The sequence below is a fragment of the Phaenicophaeus curvirostris genome, chromosome 8, assembly GCF_032191515.1.
Source record: "Phaenicophaeus curvirostris isolate KB17595 chromosome 8, BPBGC_Pcur_1.0, whole genome shotgun sequence".
NCBI classification, from domain to species: domain Eukaryota; kingdom Metazoa; phylum Chordata; class Aves; order Cuculiformes; family Cuculidae; genus Phaenicophaeus; species Phaenicophaeus curvirostris.
The window spans coordinates 16,077,477-16,103,273 of record NC_091399.1 but is presented as its reverse complement, the minus strand read 5'-3'; the positions used below and the strand labels follow the sequence as shown (position 1 = coordinate 16,103,273).

Sequence of the window (25,797 nt, the reverse complement as noted above, 5' to 3'; positions counted from 1 at the left end):
GTAGACATGCACTTCATTTTCTTAACAAGCTCTCACTGGTAACAGCAATTCATATGCTTCGTCAGCTGGAGCTGTATATTGTTCCACTCACTTGTGAGCTAAAACCCAGTGTCACAGACAAGAGCCACCTCTACCAGAAAACTTGCCACATTTTTTTTCCTTCCATCATTAGAGAGAGTGCATCATTAAAAAGCTGAATTGCCAGCCTTTCTACAGAGAGTGCTGCAAAATAATGGTTACATAGGGAATCAGTACATAAGGGGGAAAAGTCAAACTACTTTGATTCAAAAATTCTGGGTCTCTGTTTCTTGAAATGGGCTCATAGGCCAGGAAGATATGGCTTGTCAAAATAAATATATATATTTTATTGAGTAGCACTGCCTTAAATCTAAATATCTTGTTGAAATATTCCATGAGTCAATCCTGCCCTGCAAGTGCATTATTATGTCCTCTCATCCTAAATACAAAGACAAACTGCTGCAGAGAGATTTTTGCCATACTTCATATATATCAAACACAGCAGATGCAGCAACCTCCTTTTGGTAGCACGCATTTTCTTCTGCATCTGAATTGTCTCTTAGGTATATAAATGAAGATGGAACTATGTCTTTGCTGGAGCAGCAGGTGAATGAATCACAAAAATATCCCCAGTCAATCTGTGGATAAAACATAATCATTTACCAGGCTTTGTGTCTAAATAAAGAGCTGTGAAAAAATGGTCTGATTTGAGAAAGAAGTAGAAAGCAAGGAACTGGTGGAGGGATGCTCATATTTTAGACAGGTTTTTAATTCAATGATTCACTCTTTAATTCACCTTTTGATAAGTGCTCCTCACTATTCTTGTCTATTGACATAAGCAAGTAGAAGTGTGATTGTGAAGGGGGTAAAGATGACAGTTTTCTTCCATAATGTATTCAGCCAAGGTGCCCTTATTCATGTATTATACACATGGGCATTTTTAATGTGCAGGTTGCAGCTATTTAAAACCTTGCTAATGCCTCATGGAAAAAATTGATTCAATCTACTAAGATTTCAGCCTGTCTATTTTCCCCCTCACTATTTTATAACTAGTGGCATTTGCACTAATGCAAAATCTTTCTCACTAAAGTTTGTCTGAGTTTGCTTTGAGCTGTTTGACTGAAGTTACAGTCCTCACTGACATTTCTCCATGTCTGCTGTGATGACACGAACTGGTTTCTGTTTTCAGAAAGAGCACTTCAATGTTTCTCAAAATCGGAAAAATGTCCCACTCTCTCTCAGGTTGAATAGTGTGGTTGGCAAGAACCATGAGTTTGATCCATTCTAAAAATAAGGAATTTAAATCCTTTAGATTTGTATCAGTGTTATATTCACATTGAGCATGTCAAAGATGAGCATTGAAATCAATAGCTGACCTGCCCTTCCTAGTGCTATGCTCTTAATCAGAAAAGAAGTTTTTTTTCTTGCTTGTTCTAATCCACATTGCATCAAATTTCTGAAAACAAGAATATTTAGACCTGGAATGTTTGAAATAGTAACAAATGCATACAGATATTGTTTAATTTATCTGAATAATTTTCCAAGCAACATATATTTGCTCATTGATTCTATTTGGCAAGGGGATTAAAGCATTTTCAAGTATGTATCGGCAAATTTCTAAACTATTCAAGATTATTAATATTACATCTCTTTTCAGGGAATTACTCAGAGAAATAAAGACAGCAGTTAGCATTAAAGACATCACATAGCTGAAGAATAACGGTAATGTGTACTGAAATGGTCCTCATCCAGCTGCACAAACAGCTCTGGCTCATCAGCATATGAATTATGTTAATACGGCAACTCCTCTGACTTTTTGACTACCTGTGGGTACTACAATACCCATAAGAAATAAGATAATATGACCTATCTTCAATTATAGGTCAAATATTCATTGCTTGTTTGAAGAGCAGTGATCTCCTGGGTTCAGTGTCTTGCACATCTCTGCCTGCACTCTGCTAAAGAGCCGTAAAATAAACACATTTAAAGTTTGCCTTGGCCCTTTTGCAAGCTTTTTCTTTTAGGATAGTAATTTGTCTCTAGCACAGGCCAGTAGAAAGAGCCTCCTAAACAGGCACCTGTATGTAGCTACTGGAAGGAGGAGGTCACAGGTCTTGCTGTGCTTCACAGGCTGCTGCTGCTCCTTTCATGAGTGACCACTACTAATTAACAGACTTACTGGGCATCTCAGCTGAACGGTGAGAAAGCGAATTAAAGGTTGGCTGAGCATTTATTGTCTTAGGAAGAGTCATTCCCAAACCCTAGTTGCTAATTCTCCTCTTTACATCGTGGCCAAATAAATACACAATGCAAGCATACAGGGCTTAAAGGAACCTGCTGTTCAGATGAAAGTTTTAGGTAACTTTATTATCTTAACACAAAGAGCTATTACATTTGGAAATCATCCATTACCATGTTGTTACTATTATTATTTAAGTATAAAATATGAAAAATCTAATATATTTTACTATGTGCCCTACAAGACTTTTTGAAAGACTACAATAAAATATTTTTCATAAATGTTATCATGTACATACTTGTAACTTTAATGTAATCCATCCTTAATGCAGTTGCATTGCTGCATTTTATTGGCTTTATTCTGCAGCAGTGAAGCCTCTGAGAATTTTTTTCTCTTAGCAGATGCTGATTTTTCAAGCAGAATAAGGCAACTTGAGGCAGATATCTTTTTTTTTTTTTAAAACAGTGTTAGGGGAATATAAGAGCACCTGACTGAAGCTCTGCTGTAATGTGATCTTGGAAACATTGTAGTTACTATATGTATGACAAATGACATGGTATTTGACTTATGAGTTTTCCCATTTGAACGTACTACAGATAGAGCTTACGTGATCTTAATATGCTTCAGCACCTCAACTCAGCCAGGTGTGTCCTTGGGCCTATAAAAAGTTGTTTATCAAGTAGTATTATATGGTCCTAATAATGCAATATAACATAAAAGCTAAATTATCCTTTAACTCAGAGTAAATATGATAAATAATAAGCTGTGTTTTCAGTTTGGATATTTCTTAATTCAGGTTGAATTTCCATTTTTCTTTTCAGAGAGTTGGTGTAGGGTTATATCAAATCATGTGGTCAGCTTTTTTGCATCCGTCACAAAAATTACTTCTGCCAATTGTCACTGTTCTTGGCAGGCTCAGCAAAAAGTCCAGGGGGATATTTTCAAAATTTTCATACTTAACGCATTTTAGACTATAAACAGCACACTTGGGCTGCCCTAAAAGTATACCCTTTCTCCCCCCCCCGCCAAAGTCATGCATATTGTCATTGAATTAAATAGCAAGAAATGCTGCTGAGTTGGAATCATAAATACCAGAAACTGAAATGACATGGGGATATGTAACAGTTAAAACATGTAATAGAAAGACAACGTGGGGAGTCCAGTTCCTGATTTCATCACTGAACTCTCACACGGATTTGAGGAAGTAGCTGATTTGTACTTATCTCAGTTCCACTGTGTATAACCTGGGGATAACAGTAATGCTCACACAAAATACTTTGAAATCCTCTTGATAAAAATATTAAGCAATGAATGTCCCTTTAAAAACATTCTGATTTTCTTCTTTTCACCTGCTCCCTCGGTGCATTTTCAAAATAGCAGCAAATCAGCAGTTGCTGCTCATTTTTCCAGGACAAGGGATCTACACATACTGCATGTTTCAGGAGACTGGATGGATACCGTTTCTTGTGCAAAATCTGCTTTAAGGTCACTTATAAGCAGGCACTGTCACAACCACTCTGAGGAAAAGCTTACTGGAACCAGGTGAAGCTGGGCCTCGTGCATAGTAAATAAGGCTGAAGTCTGGTTTAAAAGGCATGGGATTGTCTGGTCCTGTCCAAACAACTGGCAAGTTTCTCGACCTCTGCCCTGAGAAGCAACCTGGAGAGAAGCAGCCAAAACACAGCTTGCTCTGCAATCATGATATTACCCTCTGTAGCTGTGACATATCATGCTCAGAAGTATTAGTTTTGGGCAGAAAGAGTAAACAGTCTGTCTTGTAAAGTAATGGGTAATTGTCACAAGGGCAGCTGTGAACCTGTATTTGCAGACCATTATTACCAGGCTGAAAACAAAAGTCGCAGTTCAGCAAAATAATGTGCACTAAATTTTCTCACATCACAGAATAGTTACTTCAGTCTTCTGAGTGATGACTTTATTAAGAAATCAATTGCTACCACTCATTCTTCTGGCAAGCCATCTTTTGCTAACTGCAAGATTTTCAAATAACTTCATGCTCATTGCCTCACCTCATCCTATGAAAGAGCTCCTGAAGGAACAGCTGCACAACTACCTGATAGCTCTGGAGATTCCCCTTCTCTCTTTTATCATAATACCCCAAAAGTAAGAGATAAACAACACAGTGCTAAGATTGATGCTTAGCATGCAAAGTCATGTAGTCTTTATTGCAGCCTTCTTCCCCTCTGTCTTGATATCTATGCATTGTTTTTTGCCTTCCATCCAGATTGTAAGTTTTCTATGGCATTAACTAAATGGTAAAGCTAGACGCTACCCATATCTCTTGGGTGTTATAATGTTTGAATAATAATTCTACCAATAGAATCCGTTCAAGAGAAAAAGTGAGACTGGCAGTCAGAGACCAACGTAGTCAGACGAACAAATATTGTAATGATATTTTAAAATGACAGCAATGTTCTGCCAGGGCAGCGTTAGTAAAGTCAGTGGGAAACAGTGAGTAAGACAGAAGGAAAACAGAGGACAAGACCTTGAACTGGAAATCAGGAAACACTTTCTCAGAATAGCCACTACAATCAGAGTATTGAAAAGCAGCAAAGAAAAGCATCAAGGTTAATCCACAGGAATTAATGTAATATATCACTACTTTACTTTTCTTTACTGGATAAACTGCAAAGGGAAACCCAAACATTAAAGGGAAAAAAATTCACATCACATAAACATGCCATGTATATTTTTTCAATTTCTTTTGTGATGTATGGCTACTGGGATATGGTGTTTTAAATTCTGATGGTGTATCAGAAATTTAAGTATCAAGTATTTCCAGCAACAGTACTCTACAAGGAGAGAAGAGTTGCTCTTCAAGGTTTAAACAGAAGGTCTATGACTTAAGTTTGCATTTACCATCCTTTCCACTTGGATTTCTGAGATGCTACCATTATTTTGAAAGATGTGGGAAAGATATATATAATGATATATAAAATATATGAAAAAATTTTTCACAGAAAGGGCCATCAGGCTGCCCAGGGAGGTGGTTGAGTCCCCATCGCTGGAGGTATTTAAAAGATGGGTAGATGAGATGCTCAGGGACTTGGTTTAGTGGCAGTTAGGAATGGTTGGATTTGATGACCTAAGGTGTCTTTTCCAACCTCGTGATCCTATGATTCTATGAAAACTCTTCATCCAGATGGGTGATTTGATTGTACCTTTTTTCTTTTTTGTCTGGGACAAGTCCTAGAAGTCTAACAGGGGAAAACTGGGATAGCAATAAACATCGACAGAGTGGAAGGAAGAGACCCAGCTCAGTTATGATGACAGCATCACAACCTAAACCTGGCCTTTGAAATTCAGTAACTAGCTTAGCTCTGTACATATTGCTGAGATGTGAAATAGCTGTTTCTAACTTCTGTTGCGGCATATTTCTCCATCTGACCTCAACTAACTTAAAAGAAGAACTGATTTAGTAATTTCCTTAATTGTAATGCTTAAAAAAAATTCTGTTTACTCTGGTAGCAAGTCTTTCATGAAAATCTTTGTCCATCTTCAAAGAGAGCTCACAAAGCAAGAGAGACACGATGGTGGCCATTAGAGAGCGGGAGGATGAATGTGAAGTGAAGTGCTGTTTGTGAAGTGCTGCTTTGCCTGTCTCAGGAGAGCAGCTGCCAAGCACACTTGAGAAAGAAATCTGAAATCAGACATCTGTATGTGCATTGCATCCACCATGTTTGCTCTGAGGAGAGAGAATCATATGAAGCAAGACAGCAAAGGTGAAATCCAGCAAGGCATCCTACTTTATTGTCATGGCAACCCCACCCTGATGAAAAGGAGAAAAACAATAAAACATCTTTAGAAAAAAAATCAGTGCTATCTACCAAGGGAATTGAGGAAGATGCACTTTAAGGAAGAGCTTGACATTTCCACCATTTGACGACTCTCTGAAACAAAGGTATGGCTGCAGCTTTTGCAAGCTGCAAAGTTAGAACATATTGTACTTGATAAATTATTTAGTTTGTTTAGCAGCTGAGTTCTGAATTATAAGTGAAAGCTGTAGTTACAGATTAGAATCTTTAATGCCATTGTAGCCAGACAGAATATTATTGTTGTGATTTTCCTTGATGCCTTCTGACATCTGTCATCCTTTAGCGCTAGAACCACCTTTCCTCTATTAGACTTTCCAGGATGGGTGCATATGAGTGTGGGTAAATATGTGTGCATATATGTGTTATGCAAGCACATGTTTGAGTCTGTATGTTTGTGCCTATAAAGAGTTTAATGCACTTATGGCTGCTGTATCTAGATCCATTGTCGATTTTCATGAGGATTGATGTAGATTATATATAGGAACCCCACAGACCCTGCTGGGGTCATGGAGCCCAGCAATGAAACATCTGCTGATAAAGAAAGCAGTGACAACATCTCTTACACCACTGTAATGACGAGGAACCAATATGCAACAAAGGAGTTCTCAGCACAAGCTGCCAAAAGGGCAGACCTAGGGTAGGTGGAAAAAGCTCATGCGAGGCAGTTTGTCTGCACAGCTTTTGTGGGAGTTAAAACTGCTCTCACACTCCCACTCCCCCTTCCTCTCTCCAGAAAGGTCCTGAAATGGAGCAGTCGCTGCAGTGATACAGCCTGTCGTTCCCTCTGCTGAAGCCTTCTCAAACAGCAACGAACTCACTGGCACAGGAAGGTGCAATATGTACCTCCCACAGCCTTAGGGAATCTAATACAGTACAGTTGCATTTGCCAAATGTAATTCTTCAATTTTTATCTGTTATTTGCAAAAAGTCGGGGTTTTTTGTAACTAATCTGCATGGACAATGCGTATTCTAATTCTGTACGGTAATGAGAAAAGCAATAAGACTATCTTACCAAAGGGCACTTTTAAATCTAAACATATTGTTTTTGTTTTTAAATAGCATATATTTGATGTGGCTATTATTGTAGTTTGTATCGTTGTTTAAACCATTGCAGTGGCATCTAGAGATCCTGTTTTAGGTTATAGTTCCTGTGTACAAGGTGATAGGTATATCAAAGTACAGAAAAAGAGAATCTATCCTACAACAGGATAAGATGGTAAGAACTATGTGCAAATCACTTCATTAACAGTCCAGAGTTTTATGCAGTCACCTTCCCCTCTCTCCGTATGTGTGACCTAATAAGGAGATCAATGTTCTTCCTCAGCCCTGTCCACATCACATGGAGACCACATAACCCTCTGCTGCTGAGCTGCAAGTTCTTCAGCATCCACCCAAGCGATGATGTCCCATGAAGGAGAGAGAGGGAAGTTCTAAGACCAGACTTCTCAGCTGCCCCACCACACGAAACCCTGAGCTCTGCACTAACACTATGCACAGCAACGGCAGATGTTCAAAAGGTAACCTAAAATATAGACTTATAGAAAGCCCATGGAAACCATTTGGCAGGTTACAAGAACACATTTTTGAAAGGGGTGCTGAAGTTTAATCCCTTTGTAACTGGAAGGATAAAAAGCTCACTACTGTAGTAAATCCTTTTCTATTCCAAAGGAAAGGTATGACCTTTAGTCCCTATTGCATTCATCAGGAACCGTGTCAGAGTTTAACACAATACTGCATTATTATACATGATATAAAACAGAGTTATGATCACAAGAACTTATAATAAATTTTGTGTGCCTATAAGTAATAACTCAGCAGCTGGCATGTGCCAACCCTATGCCACTTAATGCATATACAGACTTTTCTATGAAATAACAGTAATTCAGAAATATGTTTGCTTAAAAACAAATGCAGAGTTAATATGCTGTCTGCTACCATAGAAAAAAAAGTTTAGGCTTTTTCAGAAATAGTTTATTCATGTAGGAAGAAAACCAATCCAAGGTCAAGGAGACCTTGGGCAATTAACCAAAAGACAGAACAAACTGAAGTTGCTTCAGAACAGAATTAAAAACGGCTCAAATTTCCTCATTGAGGATATGGCAGGACTAGCTGTCTCCTTGCAGCGTGTGCATCACCTACAAATATGAGGGATATGGCTTCCTGTATTTTCCATCAATATTAATGAGAGATGCACATGCCATAAATGTTAATGGGAAACACACATGCGTGTAACTCCTATTAATGATCATTAGATATCCACAGGAGAACCCTCATTAATGCTAATGAGTGTTGCACGTATATGTAATTCCCATCAGCATTAACCAGAAATCTATATGCATGTATTGCCCATTAGTGTTAATTAGAGATATACATGCGTGTGGCTAAAACTGTCATTAATGTTAATGCATTGTGTGCAGGAACTGACAAAAGAAGATAGTTTATCTTGGTAACAGAAACTTGCCCTTTGCGTTTGGGTTCTAGTTCATCTTTAGGAAATTGCACTGCTTTCTGTTAATAATCTAGTTTGGGTACTACTTTGACTATGAACTAAGTACTATGCAAAATTAAAACACAATGCAGAGATCCATTTTCCTGATGACATGAAGTCTCTAAGTCACAGATCAGAGTAGAGGAATTTGCATATTTATCCTAAAATCAGTAGGCAGAGTTAGTGAATACATAGTTTGGTTGTATGGGTTTTGATCAAAATTGTCATTCTTAATGGCAATAAATCTCACCCACTCTGATAGACACTAGGGTAGGTGTCATCTTCCTTGAATGTAGGTCCTGCCAGCTCTGTTTTCATTGGACCTGTGTAGTTTGTGGCAATTTTCTTTTATAGTTAGCTATTCCTAATTGATTAAAGGCTGTGTATGGGGAGTGGGTTTGAATTGTATCCGTAAGTGAAACGAGTCAGTGAAATCTACAGACTGCATATGTAATTTGCATCAGCCTTTGCTATTTCTGGGCCATCATCTGTGCAGATGCTGATTTTTGCTACATATCTTTCATATCAGCAGAAGCCCATAGATAATCAGACATTAAGCAGAAAAGACCTCAGAAAAAATAAGTTGAAAAAATAAGTCTCTGCAATATTCTTTTTTAAAGACATGAACAAGACACAATCATACCATAGCCTTCACAAATCTCAGAGCTGTTTAATTTAAACAACAGTCTTATTCTCTACCAATACCATGTATAGTCAGTTTTGATTTGCAAAGCAAGTGTAACAAACCAGCATGGAACAGTGTTATGCCTACTTTGCACCATATACATGGCTTCTTAAGGAAACACCTAGGGTTTGTGGGAGCCACACAAGTATAAGTAGCTTGTGACCTTTTAATTCCCATATCTGTTCCAGGATTGCTCTTATTTGTTAAGACTGGGAGGTAACTGACTGATCAAAAAAGGGAACTTGACAGCTCAATACGATACATGCGTGTAAGGAAAGCAGATCATCTGTACTACCACACTGTTTTACGCTTAGAAAGAGATAGGAAAATGGAAATGTAATGCTACTGTCTTTACCAGAGAGGGTACACCTGCAAAGCGTTCTCATGATGTTGGTAGATTTAGTCTAAGAATTTTTTGCTCTTCAATTTTTCCCTCCCAGGCATTTTTTAAACCTGGGTCACTGCAGGGCTTTTAGTTATGATAGCACTCTTTGTGGAACTGTGCTATGAATTAGATAATTGAAATTATCTGTTTTAGAGAAAATGCACACTGCTAGGATGTTCTTCTGTGGGTTTTTTTGTTTTTTTTGTTTGTTTGTTTTTCTTGTGACCAGATTATTTGAACAATCCAATCTATCAAGGACAGTTGGATCAGCATAGCTGAGGGAGGCTAATGACTACTGTGCAAGGACAGGAACAAGTATTTTAAGAAAGTTGGCTACCTCAAGAAAAAATCTCTCACTACTCATATTCTCAGATCCACTAGTGAAAGTTCTCATGACTTCTGGAGGCAGGCAGCAGAAGAGCAGCATTCTCTGGATTTTGAAGGACTAAGGCCATATACCGAAGGACAAATAAAGAACCCAAATAAAAGCCCATGACCTCTTTTTTTCCAGTCAATCACTTTTTCTAGATACCCCATCATATTCTTCAAGCTGCACCTGATTTTAATTGCATTATTCCTACCAACCAGAAAGAAAAAGGATCAAATAAAGAATGGAAACAAAACAATCCCAAGCCTAAACAAAGTAACCGCAAAGTATGCTCCTGGAACAGCATGCACTGGAATCCAGAAATAAGGAATTTAATTTTGCACTGGGCTTCATATTAACAGCAGACTAGGAGTCTATCACAACAACATGGCTTAGGGTTCGATTTTCCTTCCTGAGTATGCAACCTTTGTTTACATATTCGCAGCTCTGGGGCTTAGCAGTGTAATCAAGTGCTCCCGATTTTAATTAAGGGAGTGAAATTTGCATATGCAATTCCCTTCTTACTGGTATTAAAGCCTCAGCAATACCAGCAGCTCTGAAAAAGCTGAGGGGAAAAAAAAAGGCAGAAATCCAAAATATCCAATAATTAATCAATTTTGTTTCACTAAAATAAGGGAAGAAGCAGAGATCACAATATAAAATATTCAGTCACATAGCTAACATGTACTAACTGAGATTCTGGTCCAACTTTTAACTGAGAAGGTTGTTTCCTGCCTCATACAGTATCCTCACCAAGCTCAAGTTTTGCAGTTCTGAGGGAAAGCCAGGCATAGGTGGAAACCATCATAGTATTGAGTGGTTGCTTACAGATGAACTCCTCCCTCACGCAACCTGGAGAGATGCTTATGGGTTGAGAAGTAAGCTCTTGCATCTCAGGCTTTCACAGGACACTCCAAACTTGCTGCTCCACCTTCCTTTTTGGGTCACTGGAAATGTAAAGCAGGGTGATGCTGACAAGAATCAGTGCAAGACAAAGCCAAGTGTCTGCATTATTTAAAAAGGGCAATAAATTCCATGTGAATAAGATATCAAGACATCCACAGGTACACCAAACCCCCTAAGATTTTCAAGGAAACATGCAGGAGTTACCAGGTGATTGGGAGAAGTTGTGGTTTTTCACTTTAGATTAACCATAGGATCCTCCAGTAACATTTGGGCAATGACTTTAATTCCCACTGATCCACTCATCTCCAGGAGGCAAGTCTCTCTACAAAAAGAGAGGCAGAAGCTTGGCAAAATAGGATGCTGCTTGGGGCAGTCACCCTTTCCGTGAAGTCACCTCAGAAGGTGGGAAGAGAATCAGTCCTTAGAAAATACTGGAAGAGCACACCATAGAGATGGGTATGACTGTGTTAACATTGATACTGCAACGTACTACAAAGTACTGTGCAATGTAACGGGCTCCAGAGGAGCCGCTATAGTCCATTGAGTAAAATATGCCCTTTTAGAATTGCTCAGATATACACTTGCATGATAGACCAAAAATAAAGAGCTGTTCTATTGTATAAACACTGCAGTTAGCTTCAGAGCTGTTACGGTCTATTGAGTATATAATAGAAAGTTTCTAAAAGGTCCAAGCATACATTTTCACAATGTGACAGAATCGCTTCAGAGAAAACTATTGTGTCAATTCTCAGGCATGTACAAAAGTGATTTGCTTTATTTTCCTTTTGGTTTCACTGTGTACCCTGACTGTTACATATGCCACTTGCATAATGACGTGCAGTTCTTTCCAGTCCCTGGGCACAAATTACAAGAATCCTGTTGCAAATTCACCCCAGTTTGGATACTGTGGTTTTAAGCAACAGCTTCAGTAAATATTTTAACATAAGCTGCTAGCAGGGGAAATGAAAGGTGATGAGAGAAGCAAAGATATTTTCTAGCAAATTGGGAAGAGCTGAAATGGTCTCTCTCTGCCTAGTACAGACTACAACTTTGCCTTTATTTTCTGTTCTGTTTTTCAACTTTTTTTTTTTTTTCTGAACTATTAGTGGAAGGAAACCTTTCCATACCCCCCATTTCCTGGCAGAGAGAAAATCTTTATCTGTGTCCACTGTTAGACTTGGTCATAATTTTATTTCATCCTATGACTTGAAAGGGCTTACAGAGAATAAAACTAATCACAAATGTGGTTCACCTTCTCTTTGAAATACAATAAATTAAGACCATGCAAAGAAATGATTCCTACTAACAGTTAACAAGAAGCTTGTTGTCTAATTATCCAGGGCCAAAATATTCATAACTGACATTCTCGCATCTCAAGAACAGCTAAGTTAATAAGGCTACATTTTGTTTTCACATCTCTAAATCAGTAGCTACTTCTCTAGATTACACAGCTGCAACTGTGAGTAGAATATTTACATCTGAAATACTTTTATAGCTTTCTTATGAGCTCTGCTACAAATCTCCTTGAGCAGGTACTTCTGAATCTTTCTTGGTCTCACAGAAAGCAGACAGTTGGCTCCACACAGAGCCTCTGCATTGAACTAATCAAATAACCTTGTTCACTCAGGAGAAAGGTAAGAGCCCCGGTGGCTATAGGAGTACAGACCACTGGAGACAGACCTCCAAAGCCTCACCTTCAATTAATTGTGAAATAGGTAGGCAATATAAAGAACAGAAAATACATTAAATAGTATGCTAGTCATAAAACAAACTCCAAAAAGAAACCACAAGTAATGCTCTATTCTGCTTAAAGACAAACAATACAAAACATGCAAAGAGTTACAGAAGTTTAACATAAGGAATACAGAAAATGAGTTTCAGAGAGGGAAGAGGTAATGTTTAGGCTATGTGTGCCAGACAAAGTACTTTTTTTTTAGTGGAAAAAGAGAGAAAACCATCTCCACAAAGAGACTCACATCTCACCTTGTCCTGGAACTCCACTATACAGGCTATTTACAGGCTATTTACACATCTGCATGTAGAAAAGGGAGCACTTACTAAACCGGTTTAAAACAGGTGCTTTGATTTCCAGACAGTTTAAGCTAGAAGAGACTAAATCTGTACGTGACTTCACCAGCTGAGGTGTCAAGAAATACATCACATATATTATACAAGACATCACTGCTTATTGACAAACCATTTTATAACCCAAGTTAGAGCTGAAGAATACAATATCATAGAGTTTGCTCAGCTTTTATTATGTCTTTCAGGATAAGAAGAAAACACCAAGTATTCCAGAGTTCATAAACTGCTGACAGCGTGAAAAGAAAAGCATAGGAACCCTGAATGTTTATGGAAATTCTGTGAACTCAGAAGCAGAAGGCATTTTGAATGATTTTATATTACAATGTGTATTTCAAGAAGCTATAATAAGATACAACTTCCAGTGGTTGCCAGATCCACTGAATAGGATATTTAAAAGAATTTCTCATATGGAAAACAATACTTCTGGTACCCAATACCAATTTTGAAAGGAATGTTTAAATAATTTCTGAGGTCATGTACTGGTTTCATGGTAATTTCACAACTCTTTACTCAGAAATGACTTATCAGTATTCAGGGTTTCTCCATACAGGAGAAATTGTAAATTCTCTTTGGTTCCATGGTAAAATAAAACAGCCCAAGGTCTTTACCCAGCAAACTTCAGTAAAGCCTTTGACACAGTTTCTCACAGCATTCTGCTTCGGAAACTGTCACCTCTGGCCTGGACAGGCGCGCACTCTCCTGGCTGGAAAAATGGTTGGATGGACCCAGAGAGTGGTGGGAAATGGTGTGAAATCCATCTGGAGGCCAGTGACAAGGGGTGTTCCCCAGGGCTCAGTGCTGGGTCCAGCCCTGTTCAATGTCTTTATCAATGACCTGGATGAAGGCATTGAGTGCACCCTTAGCAAGTTTGCGGACGACACTAAGCTGGGTGGAAGTGTTGATCTGCTGGAGGGTAGGGAGGCTCTGCAAAGGGATCTGAACAGGCTGGACCACCGGGTTGAGTCCAATGGCATGAGGTTTAACAAGGCCAAGTACCAGGTCCTGCACTTGGGGCACAACAACCCTATGCAGTGCTACAGACTAGGAGAAGTCTGTCTAGAAAGCTGCCTGGAGGAGAGGGACCTGGGGGTGTTGGTTGACAGCCGACTGAATATGAGCCAGCAGTGTGCCCAGGTGGCCAAGAAGGCCAATGGCATCTTGGCTTGTATCAGAAACGGCGTGACCAGCAGGTCCAGGGAGGTTATCCTCCCTCTGTACTCGGCACTGGTGAGACCGCTCCTCGAATCCTGTGTTCAGTTCTGGGCCCCTCGCTACAAAGAGGATGTTGAGGCTCTGGAGCGAGTCCAGAGAAGAGCAACAAAGCTGCTGAGGGGGCTGGAGAACAGGCCTTATGAGGAGTGGCTGAGAGAGCTGGGGTTGTTTAGCCTGGAGAAGAGGAGGCTGAGGGGAGACCTCATTGCTCTCTACAACTACCTGAAAAGAGGTTGTAGAGAGGAGGGTGCTGGCCTCTTCTCCCAAGTGACAGGCGACAGGACAAGAGGCAATGGCCTCAAGCTCCACCAGGGGAGATTTAGGCTGGACCTTAGGAAAAAATTCTTCACAGAAAGGGTCATTGGGCACTGGAACAGGCTGCCCAGGGAGGTGGTTGATTCCCATTCCCTGGAGTTGTTTAAGGCACGGGTGGACGAGGTGCTGAAGGGCATGGTTTAGTGTTTGATGGGAATGGTTGGACTCAATGATCCGGTGGGTCTCTTCCAACCTGGTTTTTCTATGATTCTATTATTCTATGATTCTATGAAAGCTGGAAAGCATTCTGGAGCAGCTGCAGGTTTTTCAGTTTTCTACCCCATTATGAAGATTACAATGATTTGCAGCATAGAATCAACCTAATGATTATCTTTCTAACAAAGAAATCAAAGACTTTGTGTTTCTTTCTGAAAAGAACATATGTGATTTGTTGGGCAAGATCAACATTCTTACGGAAGAAGGCATGGACTCATGTACTGTAATACTAGTGTTAAGTGAATGATTTAAGGCTGAGAAGACAAAGAGGTAGCACTTCCACATGTGCCAAGTCCATCAAAACACAGTGCCTCTCAACACTAAAAACTGAATTAGTTCTTCCACAGACTGCCCTTTAATTTAACAGAACTCCTGCTTTGCACTTCACTGAACCATGGTTCAGAGGCTTACCAAATTCACACTACATAGGGCTAAGCATGCTTGAAGATGGCAGGGAAGTATTTAAATGTAAGACTGCTTTTTGAAGAGAGCTACATGCTCCCTATGCACTCAGAAGGTTCTGATGAGTCCTGCTGGGGAAACCTGGGAAGAAGATGCACCAAACACGTTGGGTTGTGTCAGAATGGCCAGGCCTGTAACTGAACGGTGTGACACTGTATTTGGTGTGCATTTGCTGATGCAGTGCAATGCACACACTTGCCTTTTATGAGCTACAGAAATGTCAAGCAAGAATTACTGCTGCCAATGAGCTTGTCAGTGCCACAATCAAAAGACATTCGGTGCGAAGCCGACAGATTCAGCCAGTGCCACTGAACTCAGCCACCCTTGACTGAGCTACACAAGGATCTATAAAAATATACCTCTTCATGTGGCAATGTGCGTATTTAAAAAACAGTTCAGGATTTCACACCTATTTGTCACCTGGCTAAACAGCATTTTATTTACCAGAACCTAAATCAGACCTCTTAAGTAGAACATATGCCAATACTGTCTTGATTAACTAGCAGTTATTATTACACACTGTCATCAGTTTCCATTCCACAGTGATAGACACAGTAAAGTAGCTGTCCCTATTCAGTATGTCCCAATTAAGTAGAGTATACAGTAATAATATTCTACATTTATGTAAGTCATTCACCCTCACGCACTTTAGAGATTACGCAGTGTTCCAATACTACTAGGATGAGTGTATAATAACTGCCTCTGTGTAGCCACGCTGAACTGCAGCAACATTTCAAGTACAAGGCAGCAGCCAATTGGCATGCCAGTTCCTGAGCTACCTTGGATGCAGGAACAATGCTGCAGTGTCCTCTGACATTGAAAGAAAAAAAAAAGGTAAGAAAAAAGTTCTTAAGTTTCTGAATCTCCCTTGGAAAGAAAGACATTTGGCTTTAGATCTAATCAGAATAAATCCATGTAATATAATGCACAGACCTCAATCAATTTAATTTGAGAAAACAGCGAAGACATCTCTTCCTATGCATAATTCCACAGATCCTCCAGATTAAATATTACAAAATCTGTTGTTTGGACTGCTAAGCTCCCTTTGCCAGTAACTGAATGCTGAATTATTGTTCCATGTGCTTTTCTCTCTTTAGTATCTAATTTAATTTTTATTTCCTCTTTCCACTGTAGAAAGTATTTCTGACTAAGCACCCACTTCTACAGCCCTTCATATTTTGTTATAATTCTTATAAATGCATAAGAAATTCTTATCTCATCTTCAGCCACATCTTCTAAACAATGGTAGGAATGAGAATGAGGTATTGAATGTTCAGCTATTACCTTTCTCTGCAAATTTTAAGCCATACTTTATAGACATAGCATATACAATATCTTGTTTAGTCTAGATGTAACGTTTATTCATACCTCCCTTTCCTTGATAAAGCTGCTTCCTCCAAGTTCACTTGGGATTGTATTCACACCTGAGGTTGTTGAAGTACCTGTGGTCAAACAACCAGCCTAGCTGCTTATTGAGAACAACTGTTTCCATCTGCCCTATTAAGAAAATATCACCTTCAGCTAATAGAAAACGTAAAGTTTAGGTGGTTCGGTTGTCAGTTGGATGAGGATATTTACCCGAAAGAAAGCTGGTTTTTCATGTCAAGGATGTCGATAAGTCTACCATGTTCTTTTGGAGATGTCAGCTTTCAGTTCCTCTGAACTTCTGCTGTGCTTTGTAAATCCTATGAAATTACTATTGATAAAGTGCTATATTTTAAAATGCTTTTGCAGACAGAGGTTCATAATGTTACATGGTTTATTGCCATCCTCTTGTTATTAAAAATAGACAAAGAGGTTTTACTTAAACTTGCCATTTGAAAAGGACTAAGTTCAGAAAGCTGTTTAAGCCCCCAGTAAGCTCTCACATATATTTATCATATGTTGCAAGGGGACATAATTCACTTTCACTTAATGTTGTGGTTTTGAATAGAGATGTTTCTTGTAATCAAAGTTGAAGTACTGTGAAGTTTAGCCTCAGAGGCACGGGTTTTGGAAGGTTAATAGCCTGTGGAAATAGAGGAGCCCTATGTTATGTTTAGCACTCACTACAGCTGAAAGATGAAATAGAGACTCGCTTCACCCAGCTGCTGAAATGCAACCACCTGTGGGGAATAATGTGCCAGCTCTTTAGTGCAACAGTGCAAAACAGTTTGAGTGGGAAGTAAAGCATTGTGCCTCTGCCCAAAGAGAGTGTTTGCTACTGCTGTTACTGAACAGCATGTTACTTTTTTCTGGGTGGAAGGCACTATTTGTGTAATGCTATATTCCAAAAGGATTTGGCTATGTATACCCAAGAAATGGGACTCCATTATCAGTAAATCAATAACTCTCAGCCATGGACCAATCTCTTTACTTAGCACTGGAAGAAACCAACAGAGGCAAGGCCATGAACAAAGTGAATGTTATTTAATTTGAGTGCCTGTCTCAAAGGGTTACTTTTATTTATCAATTTCTTCATGGAAGTCTTAAAAGTAGACTCAAATGTTAGGTACAACCAAATAGCTTTGATGCTTTTGCTATAGATTAAGATCACAGTTTAACTACTATTACATAAGTCTCCTTTCTTTTCCAGCAGAATTCATTGTCTCTCCTTAATTTAGTAATTTTCTCTTGTAAATTCAGCTTAAACTTTGATCTAAATTATAACCGTATTGAATCTATTCACTTCACAAATCATCTTTATCTTTCCTTGGTAGAAGTAGGAGGAAAAGGAGAAAGCTTGGGAGAAGTTTTGCAAGAGACAAGGCAACAGAAAAATAAACTGCAGAAGAAGAACAAGCGTAATTTTAATTCTCTGGGATTTTTTGTTAAAGCAAATCACACACCATATGGATTCACTGTATTAACTGTGGTGTTTTCTTCCCCTCTGAATTTGTTTCCTTAAGATTTAACTTCCACAAATTCCCAATGCCACCACTGCCTGGCCTCTGCCTCTCAACTCTCAGAAGAAAAAACACTAGAATTGTTTTAAAAATCATGAACGTGGAAAATTGTAAGATTCTGGAAGAAATGTCCATAAACACTTAAATACACTTTGGCCTGAAGGTGGCAATATTGGATAATATTCTGAAGAAAGATATCTCATTAATAGCTTTAATTAAAGTTTTATGTTTTTAAGCAAATATCCTTCTCCCCCATTATTTTTGCACAATGTGTTGAGAGAAAAATATGATGAGATACCGTGTATGTGTTTCAAATAATCTTGAATCTGCATTATGCAAAATTATTTGCAATTAAAATGAAAGCAATCAAACATATAATATATACATAAGCCACTCTTCCACCCCTTCAATTTAAAAGCAATTTTGAAAAGATAAGCTGTATGTTCCTTTTCACAGTATTACTACCAACATGCTCTTAACTCCAAACCAAAATTGGTGCTGATGCTTTCAGATCAGAACTTGCCTTTATTCTGAGCTGCTTCCCTTGAATTCAGTAAATGCTGTGATTTGAAACGATGCATGGACCAGGTAGCAGGCAGTGGCATTCTGGATATTGTACTTTATGGTGGCATGTGTTGTGTGCCCTGTAAACCAAGGGATAAACCACTGTGAGTACTCAAGGTGGGCTGATAATCAGTAAGGGAGATTGGCTCAAAGAGTTTTGCGGAGAACACAAGGAAACAAGGACTTAAACAAAAATTTATGTGTCCTTTTTAATTTTTCTTTCAAAAAAAGGAAAAAATAAATATAGATCTGCACATGGGTATCTGTCTTTGGATTATTAGGAATACAGCATATCATTCTACTAACTACTTTTTGCCCTAATTAATATTTAATTGATTTCTACAGTTCCTACTGAATTTCCTTTGACTTCTGTAAAATCTGTTCTTTTTCTACAATCCTATGGATTACTGTCCTTGTGGCTACATTAAAAAAGGTATTGTACATGAAATTGAAATAGTGTTTTACACAGTCCTCACTGGTAAGGCTATATCGACACTGCTCTAAGCATTCCCTACTAGGAAATTGTGGTGGTTTTGAAGAAAAGAGAAGACTTAACTAGAGCAGCCAGCAAACACACACACAAAAGAATCCTCAAAGTTCAGAAGACAGCAACTATGGTCTTATGAGTAGTTAGGCAGGAAAAACAGCTGTTGAATTTGCTGTCTAGAGGTAAGACGACATGATTGCAGCCTGAGAGTACATAGGAAGAATTAATTAAAAGAAGAAGGTGGAGTGTGATGTGGGAGGACTCTTGGTGGCATGGGGCAAGCAGGTAAAAGTATAGTAATAGCTCAAAATTACCAATGGGAAAAATGTAGATTAAGTAGTACAAAATGAGAGAAATTGAGGCAATATGACAGAAAGGGTCACCGATTTCAAGGAAAACATTCATCCCTGAGGTTCATGTCAACTTACACTGTTCACAGAAGTTGGAGTAGGTGACTCCAGAGGTCTTTTCAACTCCAATATATGTGGCTCAGATCATTCCTCTTTATGACAATAACTCAAGGAGTGTTTCACACAGAGTTCCTTGCTTCCAGAGGGACTACCCTGTGCAAAGCAAGGAGCCTGGATGCACATGCCTTGATGGTTCTTGCACCTTTGTTACAGCCTTGAGCTTTATATATGCTTTTCCAACCTGAAAGAGGAAAATAATCCCTTACTAGAGATTGCTCCCATTGGCTCTAGAGAGGGGCTGATGTAAATAAAGCATAAAGAAGAACTGGAAAACAGTTAGATGGAGTATCACTAGTTCAGTTGGAACAAGTGTCACTGTTGAATCGATGACTTAAAAACCAATTTGTTCACATGATATCTGACAGAAGGTTGATTTTGACCGTGTATCCATCCCTGAGCAAAAGAGAACAGTAAATTATTAATCTACCAAACTAGAACCAAAGACTACTTAGGAGTGAGGGGGAAGAAAATATGGTTGCAGTCTTCTCCTGCATGTTCTTTCCTGCCCACCCACGCACCTAGTAGACCATGTAAGCAGGGACGCTATCTGATATTGTCCTACCCCTAGAAATGAGATGCAAACTAGTTCCTTCCTCAGAGTGTGAAAGGAGTTTCTATTTCCTGATACCACAGTTGCAATCTTGCCCTTGAAACTTAGCCATATTTATGGTGGAGTTTTAAAAGCATTTGGGGGGCAAGCACTCATTTTCTTTCTGTTGGATTCAAGCTAGGATTCTCAATACACTTAGTCATTAAAGTAGATTCACTACCTTTGGTATTTCTATGAAAATTGCACGTTCAGAAAAGGAACAGTGGCTGAGTGAGTCACTGACAAGAAAGCACAGGTATCACAGAGGAGGAAAGGGTGATTATTTCCAGGTACATTCTCTTTGAAATTGAATAGTCTGGATGAAGAGCTGGCCAAGTTGTAATACAAACCACAGCACCACAAGGTAACAAGGCATAAAAGCAAAACACAATCCCAACCCTACGCTTTCAGTTTATGCTCTGTGTTCTGAAAAAAAAAATCATAACATAAATGACAGAAAGACTTCCTGTACAGTGTGATACCAGATCATTCAACAAAGCAAATATAACACAAAATGTTTGTGAGCAACAGCGTATGCAGCCTGATCCTGTGAGACAGCTATAGCTAGACAAGGTTTTCAGATGGCAGCTGCAGGGACGAATTAAGTGCATGAGTAAACAGGATGATCTCAATGTAAGAATCTCACAACACCACAAGTTAAAATGAATTAAATTACAAAAACATAGGAATGAAAATAGCTTATAATAGATAAACAAAGTGAAACCACTATGCCATCCAGAAAGCTTTGTTACAAATACAAAAGTCTAATAAATTGTTAAAGCAAACAGATCTTTCTCAGATCTGGTAGGATTTCGTTTTGCAAACCGATATCTGAAGAGCAAAGCAGCCAAGTACAATCCTCAGGTATATGGTACTCATGCTTGGCACATGGAAGAGCAGAGGCAAAGGTAGCACTAGGGTCCTGAATCCAAGAGCTGCCAGATGAAAGGATCAGTCCAAGGCACAACACTATGCAGACACAGGGCTTGCCAGCCCTCCTGGAATCATTAAGCACCATATCTGAAGCGCTCTTTTGTTCTGTAAAGGTCTGATCTTTCCCAGATCAGAAAAGGCATCCTGGTTCATGAGGAAGGAATCTAGAGAGGCAGCACCAATGGGTGCAGACTTCCCCTGTTCTGGCTATGCCCTGGGGCAGTTTGCAGGCAAATTGACCAGACTTACTAGAGCAGGATGTGGCTTTATGCTGCCTCATAGAGCCCATTTCGCTTCCCAGGACTATCTTTGCAAGATATGAGGATCCAAAACCTGAGTGCTCTAGGCTAGAACACTTCAGCAAGGTAAAATACCTTTAAAGGTATAACATATTTTTACAAAGCATACTTTAATAATAAATTCTAATGGAATCACATGCTCTGATTATTTGTGCTTTAATTGTTATACCTTTCCCCTCCTGTTCTCCTGAGTGGTGCCTATTTTATTTTCAATAAAGACACTTGATAAAGAAGAATTAAAGCCTGTAATACTTAACTTTGCACAGAATCAAATATTTAGTGGATTAGTTCATATTCTGATGTGCTAGATGAAAAGTTCTGACACCTAACAAAATCAACAGTTGGTCATTCAGCACAAAACTATCAGGTCCACCTCTGGCTATAATGATCCATGGTTTTGCTAGGGTCTCTCTTACTAAGCAGAATCTTAGTAAATCTTTTTTCTTGATGAAATCTCATCACAAAGCATCTTTGGGGCAGTGGCTTAATTTACTTAATGAGACATATATTTCCAACCCATATGTAGGATAACTAAACTAGGGGTGAAGGGTGTTCCTTTTTGGTTTGTTTTGGTTTTGTAAAAAGGTTACACAGAAAAAAAAAATTGCCTCATATGGTCTTTTGCCAGTTAGTTCAGGGCCCTGGAAATGGTTTTATCTTTTATTAACCAGCAAGTCATCCCTGTTACCTCAGATGGAACATACTGTACCATACAGGCACCACCTCTAAACATATTTTCTGTGTTTCCACATTTTCCCTTTCCTAAAAGAACCCACTGCAGAAAAACAAAATAAAACAAAACAGAACAAAAACTTCAGGTTGAAGAAACCTTTAATAAAAATAATAAATTCTATGGAAGAATAAGCAGGTCATTCTGTAAGATATATTTACTAAATTTTAATGTATAACACAGCAAGATAGCATGAGTCTAATTGGATTTGAAAGCTGTGTGAATCTCCTGTAATAAAAGCCATATTTGCCAGGGCAGCTACAGAAAAACATTATTCCTACTGGGTCTTAGATTTAGGTGACAGTAGAATGAAAGAATGAATAAAAACAGTTCTAGTAAATACCTTTCCACATGACTGTGGAATGCCATGCGACTTCAAATCACAGCTCCAAAAACCAGGATTTATATTAAGATTATTTGAGTTGTCTCCTACAAACGACCTCATATTGATAGAATACTTGGGGAGAAGGTTTAAGGAAGATAAGCAAAATAATCCTTTCATGCTGGGAGCTGCATTTCTCCACTTAAACGACCATTGCTAGCTATGAAAATGCAGGCAAAACTGTCTGTAAAAGAATATATCTATAGAAGTCAGAATCTGATTGTTTTCTGGAGTCAGCTTGAATTCTCTGTTAATAGACAGCTATCACACACACTTCTTTCTTTCACTGGAAACATATGATCTATATTATATCAGTTATATATCAGTTATATTATATCAGTTAATGAAGTCTCACCAACAAAGACAATATTGTATTAATTTAAATTGCTATTTATTTTTTTTCTGTCTGGGAAAAATGGTCTGATAGTTAGCATTAAAATTTTCCATTTATTTAATGTTTAATATATTTTTGAAACATGCAGAGGAATTGCACAAGCACTGCCTATATCTTGTGAGGGACATAGAGGTCTTCTCACAACACTTAATAAAGCCTTTTCTCAACCACACCTGCAATGACAGATCAAGGAGAGTTTTGTTGTTAAAAAAGACTGCCTCCAGATACATTTCTTTCTTTAAAGGACAATGTATGGGTAAGAGTTGAGCAGAACTGCTACAGTCAAATGTGTAAACAGTTGTATTTGACCTGGGAACTATGCTGAATGAATAGAAATCCAACACTCTCTTTAAATGATATCATACTCAAGCAGATTTAAATGAAAATCACTGATTTGAGGTTAGGTTTTTTTTCCTTTGCTGTTTTTGCTTATTCCTGCTAGAATAAAACAGGAATAATTCTGTTTTCCTGCCTGATATTTCGCTATTTTATTTCTGATGTAGGATCTTCAGACACAAAGTCTCATTATTAATGTAGTTGGTCTCCTAAGGTAGCCATGGGTAATATTCTCATTAGCCAATCATATTCCCCCTGCTATATAATACACCACAGAGCAAAGAAGGCAAAACAATGCACCACCTAGGACGAAATGCAGCACTGCTCAGGATGGAGCTACAGTCTTTGTGAGAAGTAACGTAAAAAGACCTCAGGGACCCTCAGGGTGGGTCAACAGGACTTATGTGATACAAAGTAGTGGGGGTTCCTCAAATGAAACTGAGTGAAAAAAAATCCTGTTTCATTTCCTTCTGCACGGGACATTTTTATCCTAGGCTAAAGGGCTGCATTGCAGAATTTCTACTGCAGATGAGGGAAAAATTTTTTTTGCCAGTTAGGTATGAATCCTGAGATGCCCACAAGGAGATCTTTTCCAAGTCAAAAGTGATTATTTGTTGGAAGTTTGTGCATTACCTCTACACAAGTCCAGTTGACTATGTAAGATGCAACACAGTGGGAAAACAGGCCAATTTCCTCTCTTTTTAAGCATCTGAAATCAAAAAAAGAGAAAAAAGAAAAGTGATATTGGACCAGAGACATGACTATGATTTCACTCGGCATTTTCATCCTGAGGTAAGTTACTTGACTGCAACGTACTTTCATTCAGGTCAATGAGAGGATGGAATCAAGCCAAATGGATTTACATCAGTATATGCCTTTGCAGTTATGACGAGAAGAAGTCCCTGAGTTTCAGAGCAGTTAGAGTTATACTTTGTCACAGAGTTCGAAGGAGAAGGCAGATCCCATCTCCTATGCCCCCATGTGTCACAAGCCAGTGAATTTACATACTTTTCTCTGATATGGAGGCCTGTACTCATTGCAAAAAGACTCTGAGATTGATGGTTGCATACATTGTTGTGTTCCTCATCAAATATAACCACCACCGTTACTATAACCTCAACTGTTTTCCATGGACTGCTGTTTTTTTCAGCTGGTGCCAGAAACCAACACACTGGACATTGGCATAAATTGAGCCACCCCCCAGAATGCCTTCCACTAATCATAAAATCACCTTAGTTCTCCTGCAGATGTATTACTATCTCATTAGTCCAGTGTCTCAAAATCAATAGACTTTGCTACTGAGAACAATCTTTCTTTCTCCCATCCTCCAATACATCCCATCTTCCACAGCAGGCAGCTCCAACACACAACACTTAGGTTTTTTTGGGCCCAGATGCAATCTTCTGCTGTCAGTGAACTTTGAAACTGCTGAGCACCTAAGAAAACTAATTGGTAATGAACATGCCACCTCTCACTCAGATATCAGCAATGTGATGCATTTTCTATTAAATAAAAGCTATATTCCAAGGAGATCTTTGAGAACATTATGCTGATACCTCTAAATACAAAACAGTATAGTGCAAGAGAGCCAGTTTTCCCACTGGCTAACCTCAAGTGATAAAAATTATAATTGTGTTAACTCTACTTCATTTTTGTTCATCATTTCACAGAATCACAGAATCACTAGCTTGGAAAAGACCTCCAGGATCACCGAGACCAACCATTCCTATCTGCCACTAAACCATGTCCCTGACCACCTCATAGACCTGTGTTTTAAACACCTCCAGGGATAGTGATTCAATCACCTCCCTGGGCAGCCTGTTCCAGTGCCCAATGACCCTTTCTATGAATATTTTTTTTCTAATGTCCAGCCTGAATCTCCCCTGGTGCAGCTTGAGGCCATTCCCTCTTGTTCTGTCCCCTGTCACTTGGGAGAAGAGGCCAGCACCCTCCTCTCTACAACCTCCTTTCAGGTAGTTATAGAGAGCAATGAGGTCTCCCCTCAGTCTCCTCAAGGCTAAACAACCCCAGCTTTCTCAGCCGCTCCTCGTAAGACCTGTTCTCCAGCCCCTTTACCAGACTCATTGCTTTTCTTTGGACTCGCTCCAGAGCCTCAACATCCTTTTTGTAGCGAGGGGCCCAGAACTGAACACAGAATTCGAGGAGCGGTCTCACCAGCGCCAAGTACAGAGGGAGGATAACCTCCCTGGACCTGCTGGTCACGCTGTTTCTGACACAAGCCAAGATGCCATTGGCCTTCTTGGCCACCTGGGCCCCTGCTGGCTCCTGTTCAGTCGCTGTCAACCAACACCCCCAGGTCCCTCTCCTCTAGGCAGCTTTCTAGACAGACTTCTCCTAGTCTGTAGCACTGCATAGGGTTGTTGTGCCCCAAGTGCAGGACCTGGTGCTTGGCCTTGTTAAACCTCATGCCATTGGACTCAGCCCAGCAGTCCAGCCTGTTCAGATCCCTTTGCAGAGCCTCCCTACCCTCCAGCAGATCAACACTTCCACCCAGCT

General features: G+C 39.2%; 1 protein-coding gene and 1 long non-coding RNA gene across 2 annotated transcripts in view; both read left to right on the top strand.

Moving 5' to 3' along the window:
• Positions 1 to 25,797, top strand: part of RNPC3 (RNA binding region (RNP1, RRM) containing 3) — a 205,674-nt gene that overhangs the window by 76,809 nt on the left and 103,068 nt on the right. The gene's annotated exons all lie outside the window — the stretch shown is intronic.
• On the top strand, positions 5,830 to 13,588 carry LOC138723614 (uncharacterized). The gene is made up of 3 exons (XR_011337903.1): positions 5,830 to 6,176; positions 7,415 to 7,607; positions 13,192 to 13,588. It is a non-coding gene; the product is annotated as an uncharacterized lncRNA (long non-coding RNA).